A 12,940-nucleotide genomic window follows, 5' to 3' on the forward strand; every position below is an offset into this window, starting at 1 on the left:
ATGTTCTTATACTTGACATACTATGAGAAATAGACTAACATCATTTTTTGCTATTTTGCACCAAGTTTAATATTCACATTTGCTTAAAAATAAAAGTAGCACCCACAGTCCTAACTTTCACATGGTTAATAATACTTTGTCTTTTAACAAGGGCGATTAAAGCCACTTATAAGTCTTATATCACTCAATTTTATTACAATTTTTCTGAAGTAGTAGATAAAAAAAGTGTTTAACTTAATTTGTATATGATTGTTTAAAAAGGCTCATAGAAAGATCAAGTGACCAGTCCTAATTCAATTGTCAGTACTGTATTTCTCTTTCCAATGGGATGTGCTTATTTTCTTTTTGGAGAGTTGAACTGTCCTTTACAGGAAACCGAATATAAACTGTTCAGGTCAAGAAATGTGATTTAATTCATCAAAAATATATATTTGTTAGTCCTATTTCCTTTAGCTGCATTTTATCAAAATTCATAAAGATTTCCATGCTTTTGTCTTCTTAGTATAGGCCCATTTCCTTTGCTTTGTTTCATGGATTTAAGGTTGTCATCTAGAAGTTCACCAATGACTTCTTTTTTCTGCTGATTGAAGAAGTCTCTGAACAAAAAGATCCTTGTGGCTTCTCACCACAAAAAAAAAAATTCCTGGTAAAAGAGCTATTATAAAAATAAGTGTCATTTATTTCATTTGTTTGACTATTACTGCTTAATAGCCACAAAGGAATACTAATAATGTGGATTTTTAATATAATGAACACAACTGTTAATTTGGGAAGGATTCTCTGTTTGTAGAGCCTCTTTATACAAAATAAAAAGGTCAAAAAGAACAAATGAAATCTTACCCTTTCTTAAATTGATTAGCAGTCTGTTTTTTAAATCAGATTTTTGTAGTTTGATTATCCAAACCTGGTAGAATTCCAACTTGACTATAAACTCAAAGTAGAAATGATAGTTCCTGTAATACATAGTACACAGGAGGCTCTCAAAAAACCTGACTAAACAGTAAACCTCTCAACTATTAATACCAGATCCTTCATGTATCACTCAGTGTTATGTATTTAATTACAGTATGACCAATCTATCATGTGACTACATTGTATATATAATATATAATATTGTGCAATAGACTATTATAACTATATAATATATAATAATATGTATAATATAAATTATAAATTTATAAGAATATAATATAATTATGTGTATTATATATAATATAAATAGAATAGAATATATAAAACATTGATATACTATGTATTAATATATTGATATAATACTTTATATTATATATAATTATGTATATAATCCATATATTGTTTATGCTGACACTTGACTTTTTTATTTTTGAGATGGAATTTTGCTCTTGTTGCCCAGGCTAGAGTGCAGTGGTACGATCTTGGCTCACTGCAACCTCCACCTCCCAGGTTTAAGTGATTCTTCTGCTTCAGCCTCCCAGGTAGCTGGGATTACAGGTGCGAGCCACCACGCCCAGCTAATTTTTGTATTTTTAGTAGAGATGTGGTTTCACCATGTTGGCAAGGCTGGTCTTGAACTCCTGACCTCAGGTGATCTGCCCACCTCAGCCTCCCAAAGTGCTGGGATTACACGCATGAGCCACTGTGCTCAGTCAACATTTGACTTTTAGCTGTAGTATCACCCCAGCTTTTTGTGTCTTCCAGGAGTGGCGCACACAGTACAGATTATCTCCCTGGAATCATGAATTTAAGTAAAAGAGACCTTCATGTATTGCTTGGTGTCAACAGAGCACTAGATGAGGACGGATCATTTCTATGTATTTGAAAAATTGCAGTCTGTCTCTAGGAACTTGTCCATCAAAACACTCTTCTCTGCCAAAGTTATTCCTGCCTGGTACCTTTTTCACAAGTAGATCTAGCTTCATTTTCATTTTGTGAGGCAAGAAAGAGTTTGGTGGACAGATGGTTATAATCCAGTGCGCAGGTCATGAGCGAAAAATTGAGAAATACTTTAGTGTTAAAATTGCAGGCTGGATACAGTGGCTCACCCCTGTAATCCTTTGGGAGGCCAAGGCTGGCGGATCACTTGAGGCCAGGAGTTTGAGACCAGCCTGGCCAACATGATGAAACCCCATCTCTACAAAAATTAGCTGTGTGTGGTAGCACATACCTGTAGTCCCAGCTACTTGGGAGGCTGATGCACAAGAATTGCTTGAACCAGGGAGGTGGAGGTCACACCGCTGCATTCCAGCCTCTGTCTCAAAAAAAAAAAAAAGTTATGAAAAAACATTCATGTACAAGTTTTTATGTGAACCTAAGTTTTTATTTCTCTGGAATAAATTCCAAAGAGTACATTTGCTGGGTTATATGGTAATTACATGTTTAGTTTTGTTAGAAATAAATTCTCAGTGCTGCAGAGGAAGACCAGCAGTCAGAAAAAAACTTTCTCAGCAAGGCAAAGTTTACTTCTGCAGAATGGTGCTGCCCGTGCCTGTGGCAGTCACAAGAGCATACCTAACAAAGGAGAACAGAGGTTTTTAACCCTAATGCAGTTCCTGCTGCTGTCTTTCCTCCATTGGCTGGGGTTGGACTGCACAGTCTAGGCTGACCCCAACTGGCTATGTGCTTGAGCCTTTCCCAAATAAGGCAGAGGGTAAGGGTTACAGGTTAAAGTTTGGGGCAAAGTGGTTTACAGCTTATGACAGAAATTTGCATCTTTGAAGAGGAACCTTTCTTTTATTCTGAGTTTCATAAGAAAATGCCCAACATTTTTTCAGAGTGGCTACACCATTTTACATTCCACAAAGAATGTATAACTAATGCAGTTTCTGCATGTCTTTGCCAAAATTTGATGTCACTTTTGAAATTTTAGCCATTCGGATAGATGTATAGTCATATCTATTTGCATTGCCCTGATGGTTAATGATGTTGAAGATATTTTTATCTGTATATCACCTCTGATGAAATGTTTCTTCATATGTCTTGCCCATTTCTAATTATGATAGATGCAGGAGACAGATAAGGGAGGTTCTGGGAGACTCTCCAACCTGCCCCACAAGTGTTTACATTGGATGCTTTTGTGAAGATGAGGGAACCTGCCCAGGGTTTTGTGTGGGAATGCCCAGTGGATTTGCCTGTGCACTGAGATGATGGGGTGGAGCCACAGGAAATTCATGCCCTGTGCAGTAAGGAGAAGCCTGCCCTCTTCAGCTCATGTGTGGTGGCCTGTTATCCACTCTGTGAGGTGGGAGCCTGTTGGCAAGACTCGCTCTCGCTTTGCTGAGTTTTTTTTTCTTTTTCCTTTTTGCCCAATACATTCTGCTTCCCTCATCTTTCAATGTGTCCATGTGCCTAATTTTTCCTGGTCATGTGACAAGAACCCAGTTTTAGCTGAACTAAGGAACAAAAATTCTGCATCAATTGGATTCTTTTTCTAATTGTTGAGTCTTGAGAGTTCTTTATGTATTTTAGATATTAATCCTTTGTCAGATATGTGATTTTAAAATATTCCCCCATCTATAACTTGTCTTTTCATTCTCTACACATGAGCTTTCACAGAGCAAACTTTAAAATTTTGATAAGGTCAAATTTATCAATCTTTGCATTTTTGGCATGTATTTTCAGTGTTATGGCTAAGAATTATATCACTAGCCCTAGATGCTAATCCCCTCCCTGGGTCCATGTGTTCTCATTGTTCAATACCTGCCTATGAGTGAAAACATGCGCTGTTTGATTTTCCATTCTTGTGTCAATTTGCTGAGAATGATGGTTTCCAGGTTCATCCATGTCCCTACAAAGGACATGAACTCATTGTTTTTTATGGCTGCATAGTATTCCATGGTGTATATATGCCACATTTTCCCTGTCCAGTCTATCACCGATGGGTATTTGGGTTGGTTCCAAGTCTTGTTTCTTGTATGTCTTATAATTTTTTTGTTGAAAATTGGCCATTTTGAATAGTATAATGTGTTAACTCTGGAAATTAGAATTTTCACCTTCCCCATAGTTTGTTGTTAATTGTTGAAGCCTGCAGTCATCTTGTTTAGTGACTTTTCCAAACTATTTTAACAAAGACTGTATTCTTTATAATGTGTGCTTACTGAAGTCTGTATTTTGTCATCTCAGTTGTTAACCAAGTGTCCTGACAGAGATTTCCTTAAATGCCTGGAACCAAAGAAAAAGAAAAAAAAAAATAGTCTCTTGCAGGTCGTCTGTAAGTATGAGTACTCCTTCGACACTAAGCAAAGTTGTCCCCCAACTCTGCCTTAGCCTTCACCTCCTGCTTGCGTGGAGCCTAAAGATCAGCCAACAGTGCAAGCCCAGAGTTGTCTCTGGTCTTTTCTGATTAAGCAACTGGTCCTAGGCATGTGTGTTAAATTCTGTTTTCACTGGTACATGCGGTAGTGTTTCAAAGCTCTTATTACCTCAAGAATCTTTCATCATAGCCTACTCTTAACCAACCTTTGGCTCTTCCCAGGCTTTGCCCTATTTGCCCTCTCTTGTCACAGGAGGACATAGGAGACATAAATAGTGAAAGGCTTTTTTCACATTCCTCCTGGAAAGATGCTACAGCTGAATGGGGGCAAAACAAAGGTCAGCCTTTATACTGATTGCTCAAGGAGCTTCCAGGCATGTCAAATTGCATAGCGCAATTTTTTTAAGAACAAGGTTTGTATTGGCTCTCTAGCATCAGCAATGTGCACCAGGATTTCAGACTGCCACCCGCTAGCCACTGCCAAGCTGGAAATGGAAATGGTAGGTGGGTAAACAAGAACCCAAACAACATTTTCTTAATAAAATTTAGCAGGCTCATTCTTTATTAAGCACTCCCCTCAATGTGATAAGATTTTGATGAGATTACAGAGTTCTAAAAAAGTTTATTCTGTCATTTTCTTCCTCAGCTTAACAGTTGCTTCAGTGGAGGGACTGATTCTTAGATCTTCCTACTCTACTATTTTTAATAATGTAACTCTTAGAGATTTTAAAAATTTGTTTAAATATTGAGACAGAGCCTCACTATATTGCTCAGGCTTGTCATAAACTACTGGCCTCAAGTGATCCTCCTGTCTTGGCCTCCCAAATTATTGGGATTGCAGACATGAGCCACCATGCTCACCCCCCATCCCACCTTTTTTTTTTTTTTTTGACAAAGTTTCACTCTGTTTCTCAGGTTGGAGTGCAGTGGTGTGATCTTGGCTCACTGTAACATCTGCCTCCCGGGTTTAAGCAATTATCATACCTTAGCCTCCTGAGTAGCTGGAACTACAGGCACATGCCACCACACCTGGCTAATTTTTGTATTTTTAGTGAAGTTGGGGTTTCACCATGTTTGGCAGGCTGGTCTCAAACTCCTGACCTCAAGTGATCCACCCATTTTGGCCTCTCAAAGTGCTGAGATTACAGGTGTGAGCCACTGTACCTGGCCAGCACCTCACCCTTTTTTAAAAACCATGAATGGGGTGGGTCACGGTGGCTCATGCCTGTAATCCCAGCACTGTGGGAGGCTGAGGCGGGTGGATCATGAAGTCAGGAGTTCAAGATTAGCCTGACCAATATGTTGAAACCCCTTCTCTACTTAAAATACAAAAATTATCTGGGTGTGGTGGCGGGCACCTGTAATCCCAGCTACTTTAGAGCCTGAGGCAGGAGAATCGCTTGAACCAGGGAGGTGGAGGTTGCAGTGAGCCAAGATTGCACCACTGCACTCCAGCCTGGGCGACAGAATGAGACTCCATCTAAAAAAAAAAAAAAAAAAATGAATGTGTGTTGGAGTTTGTCACATGCTTTAACTGTGTCGATAGGATCATATGACTTTTTTTTTTTAGCTGTTGATCGGATGGATTACATTGATTTTTTAAACGAACTAGCCTTGCATACCTGGCATAAATCCCTATTGGGCAATGCTATGAAGTGCATGTTTGTGTCCCCTCAAAATTCATATGCTGAAATTCTAACTCCCCAGTGTTAGGAGGCAGGACCTTTGGGAGGTCATGAGAGTGGAGCCCTCATGAATGGGAATAAGGCTCTTATAAGAGAGATTATAGGGCCCTTAAAAGAGAGATTATATCTCTCTCATGTTTCTTCCCATGTGAGGATACAATGTGAAGAGGGTTATCTGTAAACCATGCTCAGCCTATAATTTTTGTTTCAATCATCAAATATGATTTATAAAATTCATGGTTTATGAAATATACCATTGTATGATTTATAAAACATGCTTTTGGATATGTCTGTATTTCTGCTCATTCTGCTATTCCTTTTTCCTTCCTAATCCTCTGATATATTTTACCATTTGTTTTCTATTTAAAGAACTTTCTGTAGCCAATCTTTAAGGATAAGTCTGCAAGCAACAAATTCTTTTATTTTTCATTCATCTGAGAATGTCTTTACTTCACCTTCATTCCTAGAGAATAATTTTGCTAGGTGTGAACTTTGCAGTGGAAAGTTCTTTTATTTTAGCAATTGAAAAATGCTGTACCAGCTGGGCGAGGTGGCTCACTTCTGTAATCCCAGTGACTCCACAGCCCAAGGTGGGAAAATCACTTGAGGCCAGGAATTTAAGGCCAGCCTGTGCAACATAGCAAGATCTTGTCTCGGGTCGGGGGGAGAGGGAAACTTAGCTGGGCATGGTGGTGCTCACCTGTAGTCCCAGCTACTCAGGCAGCTGAGGTGGGAGGATCACTTGAGCCAAGGAGTTGGAGGCTGCAGTGAGGCATGATTGAGCCACTTCACTCCAGTCTAAGTGACAGAGTGAGACCCACTCTATTAAAAAAAGATGTGTGCCACTTCCTTCTGTTCTTTATGGTTTCAGATGAGAAATTGACTGTCATTCAAATAGGTGTTATCTTACAAATAATCTGTCATTTTTCTCTGGCTGCTTTTAAGGTTTTTTTCTTTGTTTTAAGAAGTTTAACTGATTAAATTTTCAGTTAGTTTTTAAGAAGTTAATTTTGATGTGTCTTGGAATGGATTTCTTTAGGTTTAACCTGTTGGGATTTGCTCAGATTCTTGCATCTGCAGTTTTGTGTTTTTCAACAAATTTGGAAAGTTTCAGCAATGATTTTTCAAGTTCTCTTTTAGTTTCACTCTCTGCCACGACAACTCTCATGGAACTTAGGTGATGTAAACGTTGGCTATTTTATTATTATCCTGCAAGTCCCTGAGCCTCTGTTCATTTTTTCCTCTGTCTGCTTTTCTCTCTGTTGTTCAATTTGAGTGAATTCCACTGATCTGTCCTGAAGGACTCTGATGCTATCCTCTGTTTTGTCCATTCTACTATTGCTATTTTATTTCTGTTTTTTAGTTCTGTTTTGGTTTTACAGTTGAGGTCTCACTGTGTTGTCCAGGCTGGAGTGCAGTGGCTAGTCACAGGCATGATTATAGTGCACTATAGCTTCAAACTCCTGGGTTAAAATGATCCTCCTGCATCAGCCTCCTAAATAGCTAGGACTACTGGTGCATGCCACCACACCCAGCTCTATTTTTCAGCTTTATAGTTTCCACTTAGTTCTTTTTTATTACTTCAATTTATTTGCTGGGATTTTTCACTTTTTTTCCCATCATTTCCAGAAAATTTGTAATAGGCTATTGAAGCATTTTTATGAAGGCTGTTTTGAAGTGCTTGTCAAATAATTCCAATACCTGATTCATCTGTATTGGTATCAGTTAATTGTCTTCTCTCATTCAAGTTGTGACTTTCTTGGTGCTTGGTATGACTGATACTTTTTATTATATGTTGGACATTTTTTTGTAATATTAAGAGACACTAATATTTTTGATCATCTAGTTTATGCTAAACATTGTATTATGTGCTATCTTACATTATTTTAATGAAACTAAGATCTCTGAAAATATATTTTGCTGAAATTTGCACAATTACTGCATTTCTACACAAATAGTAATTTTAGTTTATAATTTTCTACCAACAGTGTGTTTTAGGATTTCCATTTAATATAGAGCTGAGCATATTAGTTAATCATTCAATAATTACATGTTTCAATTATGGGAGGCACAGAACAGAATCCATTACTGAATTGTTCAAGTTTGTGCAATGCCTCACATACCTGTTTTCCTTGAGGTCTTTTTCTAAATAAAATATCCTCATCTGAAATTTAAGAACCTTTGAGAAATACTGAACAAGATGAAATCTGCAAAGTAATATATGATATTACAGTAGAGATTATGTTCAATATTTCATTGCATTTATAACAAAAATAACATAGCTGATCTTCCTCAAATTTATGAAATTCACCATAACACATCATAAATATCTTTTCCTGTACTCTCTGTACATTGTCATTTCATAAAAATGAACAGTACTTAGATGTACACATCTGTGATACATAGTTAATGATATGCTGACAGTTTAAAGATACAGTAGTACATGGAGGCCAGAGGCACATGCAGATCCCCATCAAATACACACACAAAACTAAACATTGGAATATATATGACAACCTTTAAATAATTAATTTAAAAAGAAAATAAGTACAAGTCAGAGCAGATATGTAATCTTTTTTTTTTTTCCTTCTAGAGACAGAGTCTTGCTCTGTTGCCCAAACTGGAGTACTGTAGTACAGTCATAGCTCACTGTAACTTCTACCTCCTGGGATCAAGAGATCCTTCCACATGAACCTCCAGAGTAATTGGGGCTATAAGCATGCACCAACATGTCCAGCTAATTTTAAGTTTTGTTGTAGACATGGGATCTGCTGTGTTGCCAAGACTGGTCTTGTACTCCAGGCCTCATGTAATCATCCTGCCTTGGCCTCCTAAAATGCTGGGATTGCAGGCAAGAGCCACTTGTACCTACCTGGGATATGTAATCTTGAAAAGGCAAAATGGGCTCTACTTTATAACCTTATATTAATCTAATTGAAGAAATGCTGTAACCACAGAAATAATGCAAAGGAAAAGAAAGGTAAAAGAAAGTGTGTAGCAACCAGAGGAGAGCAGGAAGAGCTCCAGCGCTAAAGCCTAGGAAAGACTTGGCCATGCAATTATGGACATTTAGATCTGGCTCTGTTCAGAAAAACTGTCCATTTGGGTCTCCCCCTATAGTGAAGTCAAATGAACCTGCCTCTCACACCACCTTGACAATGGTGAACTCTGAGTCCATGTCCACCAAGCAAGCTTCTGACAGTAATTCATCTCTCTCATGAAAATTAGATCACAGGCCGGGCGCGGTAGCTCAAGCCTGTAATCCCAGCACTTTGGGAGGCCGAGGCCGGTGGATCACGAGGTCAAGAGATCGAGACCATCCTGGTCAACATGGTGAAACCCCGTCTCTACTAATACAAAAAATTAGCTGGGCATGGTGGTGCGTGCCTGTAATCCCAGCTACTCAGGAGGTTGAGGCAGGAGAATCGCCTGAACCCAGGAGGCGGATGTTGCGGTGAGCCGAGATCGCGCCATTGCACTCCAGCCTGGGTAACAAGAGTGAAACTCCGTCTCAAAAAAAAAAAAAAAAAAAAAAAGAAAAAAGAAAATTAGATCACAAAACATGTGCTAATCAGGGATCACCAGTATCTAGCTAATTGATATGAAGATTATATTTTATAATTGTAAGTTAATATATCAGTATCATATTTTTTGTATATTTGATTCTTTATTTTTTGAGATGGAGTCTTGTTCTGTTGCCAGACTAGAATGAATTGGCGCAATCTTGGCTCACTGCAACCTCCGCCTCCGGGGTTCAAGCAATTCTCTTGCCTCAGCCTCTTGAGTAGCTGGGACTACAGGCGCGTGCCACCACGCCCAGCTAATTTTTGTATTTTTAGTAGAGACAGGGTTTCACCGTGTTGGCCAGGATGGTCTCAATCTCTTAACCTTGTGATCCACCCACCTTGGTCTTCCAAAGTTCTGGGATTACAGGCATGAGCCACCGCTCCTGGCCAACACTTCTTATAGGGCAAGTCTACTAGCAACAAACTCCTTCCATTTTTTTCTGGGAATATCTTAATTTCTCCCTACTTTTGAAGGAAAGTTTTTGAGAAATAAAATTTTTGGGTGACAGGATTTTTTTCTTTCAGTACTTAACTTACTCTACTGCCTTCTGGCCTATATGATTTTTAATGACAAATTGGCTGTTAATTGCAATGAAAAATCCCTTTTATGTGATGAGTTGCTTCTCTCTTGCCACCATGACTGGCCTTGTATATTTGAGTCTTACTGATTCGGTTAATCTGATTCAGTACCCAAACGTCATCAAGGTATAGCAATAACTGAATATCCAAACTTCTAAAGTAGAGAACTAAACCTGGACCGTGGTAACTCTACCAAGAAATTGTTACCAGACCTGTGTGGCTGGACACCGGATTCTCTCCTGGCAAATCTTCCATTTCATTGGGCCATAATCGATATTTTTTTTATTTTGAATTTTTAACAATAGGCAGATACCTAGGTTTAACTGTCTGAAAGGTTTGATATATGACTTAGTGTTGCACAGCATTCAGTATTTATTTAAAAGAAAAGTCCTAAAACAGGTTCACAATAAGCAAAAATACATACATACATATATACATAAATAAATAGCATGGAGACTTTTAGAAGATTAAAATGAAGTTCTTACAAATGCACAAATTAAAATACAGCAGGAGTTTGACACTAATATCTGCAATCTTATTTTTGGAAACAGGGTCTCACTATGTTGCCCAGGCTGGACTTGCACTTCTGGGCTTACGTGATCCTCCCACCTCAGCCTCTCAAGTAGCGGGAATTACAGGTATACACCACCATGCCCATCTGAAAATCTGCAATATGGACATTACACTCTATAATGCCCTTCCTTATTGTTCTGTTGACAGCATCCTCATTGTATATTTGTGAAGATGGCTGCATGTACTGAAGTGTATACTGCTTTTATAATGTCAAAGCCAATTGCACATAAGCTTTTTTTAGATTAGGTTATCAGACTGTTAACTGGTGGGTATCACAATCCTGTTTATGAGAAATGAATTCAGAACTGCATAGGGGAAGGTGTAGTGAAATACTTATTGTAGGGTATATCTTGGAGCTGGCATATTCCAAGATAGGACATGGAACATGACTCTTAGTAGTGCTTGTGACCAAAACCTACGGAAGAGAAAATGCAGTGTAATCTATAAGTAACCCTTAGAATAACTAATCCAGTTGGATAAAATTCTTCTCAGTTTCTGTAATGTGAGGGGATGGAACATGGGAAAAGTTGGGAAAGTACCTTATACTGGACCTTTTCTGTAGAAATCTCAATTTTTGTACTATTATCATTTGGTAATTTGACATGAAATTTAAGCAACCGGCAATGAGGAAAAATAGAGGAAATACTTAGACTGTAACAGAGCTCTTCGGAGTTCTTTGTTTTGCAACAATCACCTTTCAAAATTTCCCTAACAACTTGGACAGAAAAACCCAGTCAAATTTACAGGTGCTTATGGAAAGTTTAGAGAATTTAAAAGAAAAAAAAGAGTTGAGAGTGAATATATGTGTCCTACTGTTTTGGTTTTGTTCCCTAGCATTTATTGGTTCAAATAGATTTGTTGCTGTACTAATTCTTTGCCATCTTCATAAAAGATAAGGAGAAAACCTCTTGATGTCCCTCTAAAGTGTGAGAAACGTGATTGATAACACTATTATTTCATAATTGAAAATACTGTTTGGTTGTCTGAAAAAATGAACGCATCAGAATTAACTTGTAGTTTTGGAGGCCAGTGGGTTGCTATAACAACCAGAAAAAACGATAGTGTAATAACAGCTCTCCCAGAAAGCTGGATAACTCACTAAATGATGAGAGCCATAGATGCAAGTGTTTGTCATATGAATTCAAATAAGAACCAAATACATTCATTTCTTTCTTTCATGAGCACTGACTCCATGCCTGGGACTATGCTAGGTGAAAGAGATGTGGTCCCTTATGTGGTGGAGTGAACAATCTAATGGAGAAGACTGATAATAAAGAGTTAAAAAAAAAAAAAAAAGACAAGCTGAATAATTTCAGCATGTGAGAAAGGCCCTTCGGGGGAGAAAGCAATGGTCTCTGATACTGGACAAGCAGAGAAGGGTTGCTCCAGTATGGGATATGGTCATATCATAAATCTTGTCTTTAACGCTATATGAGTTCTAGTAATGTGAAGAAAAAAGGAATGGAGTCTTACAGTCTATTAGTAAAAATAATTTAAGGGAAGAAACTTCTAACTGAAGCATGATCATTTTTTACTAGAAGAGTTTAACATGTAAATTCCCAGAATTCTTGAATTAGGAGGGAAATAAGAGTTGTTTGTGTGTTTTAAAAATAGTTTTGGGCTGGGCGTGGTAGGTTCACATCTGTAATCCCAGCACTTTGAGAGGCCAAGGCAGGTGGATCACCTGAGGTCAGGAGTTTGAGACCAGCCTGCCCAACATGGCAAAACCCCATCTCTACTAAAAATACAAAAATTAGTCAAGTGTGGTGGCGCATGCTTGTAGTCCCAGCTACTTGGGAGGCTGAGGCAGGAGAATTGCTTGAACCTGGGAGGCAAGAGTTGCAGTGAGCTGAGATTGCGCTACTGCACTCCAGCCTGGGTGACAGAGCAAGACCCTGTCTCAAAAAAAAAAAAAAGTATTGTTTTATTTCAACTTTATTCATAATAGTAAAAAACTGGAAACAAGCAAATAAAACCAAATGTCCTTCAGTGGATGAATGATTAAACAAACAGTGTTATATATATACTATGGAATACTCTGGCAATAAAAAGGAAATGAACTTAAAAAAAAAACAGCTTTATCAAGATATAATTCACATACCATAAAGTTCATCTTTTTAAAGTTTACAGTTCAGTTGTTTTTTGAACACTGACAATACAAACACTATTTAGATAGTTGTGCAAAAATCACCAGTAATTTCAAAACACTGTCATCACACCCAAAAGAAACTCCATATCTATTAGCAGTTACTCCCCGTTTCCACCTTATTTTCCATATGTTTGCTCCCCAGACCTCAGCAATCCCTAAT

The sequence above is a fragment of the Aotus nancymaae genome, unplaced genomic scaffold, assembly GCF_030222135.1.
Source record: "Aotus nancymaae isolate 86718 unplaced genomic scaffold, 86718_ANA_hifiasm-v0.15.2.pri h1tg000043l, whole genome shotgun sequence".
Lineage (NCBI taxonomy): Eukaryota > Metazoa > Chordata > Mammalia > Primates > Aotidae > Aotus > Aotus nancymaae.